The 538-nt window shown below is 51.9% G+C and overlaps 1 protein-coding gene across 6 annotated transcripts in view; it reads right to left on the bottom strand.

Annotated features, from left to right (window-relative positions):
* The window catches only part of LOC113206571 (CUGBP Elav-like family member 3), a 299,180-nt gene that overhangs the window by 61,620 nt on the left and 237,022 nt on the right, over window positions 1–538 (bottom strand). The gene's annotated exons all lie outside the window — the stretch shown is intronic.

Below are 538 nucleotides of genomic sequence, written 5' to 3'. Positions count from 1 at the left end.
CTTACGAGCCGAGCGAGTAGGCATCCCGCCCGAACTCGTGCATGCGGTACAGCATAACTACAGAAGTGCGCGGCGTGAATCAGCCACCTGGTATGGGGTAATGAAGATACTTATTTTCTTCGTTGCGTATGCAAGAAGCACCGCCGTTTTAAATCGAACATGTAAGGCATAGTAAAAAGGGAGATGAGGATTCCATCGTGACGACCTACATACATTACAACAGGGCACGTGGAAGTAAAGCCACGCCTATCTCACTCTCTCTCTTACTCTCTCACTCCGTTACTCCTTCTCACATCCTGTCCGCCTCTCGACGCATAAACAAAACGCGGAAAAAAACCTTTTTTTCGGCCGGTCGGGGGTCGGCGGGGATGGGGCGCCCATAGACGGACCCTCCCTCATAAATCAAGACGAGTATGACATTCATTCTTGCGACCTGTCGCCGGGCAGTCGCGTGCATTGTCTGTCGCGAGAGCGAAAGAGAGAGAGAGAAAGAGAGAGAGAGAGAGAGAGAGAGAGAGAGGGAGAGAGAGAGAGAGAG

Source organism: Frankliniella occidentalis, unplaced genomic scaffold (assembly GCF_000697945.3).
Source record: "Frankliniella occidentalis isolate FOCC.00 unplaced genomic scaffold, Focc_3.1 Scaffold110, whole genome shotgun sequence".
In the NCBI taxonomy this organism is placed as follows: domain Eukaryota; kingdom Metazoa; phylum Arthropoda; class Insecta; order Thysanoptera; family Thripidae; genus Frankliniella; species Frankliniella occidentalis.
Note: the sequence above shows the minus strand (reverse complement) of the source record. Positions and strands in the feature narration are given on the sequence as shown.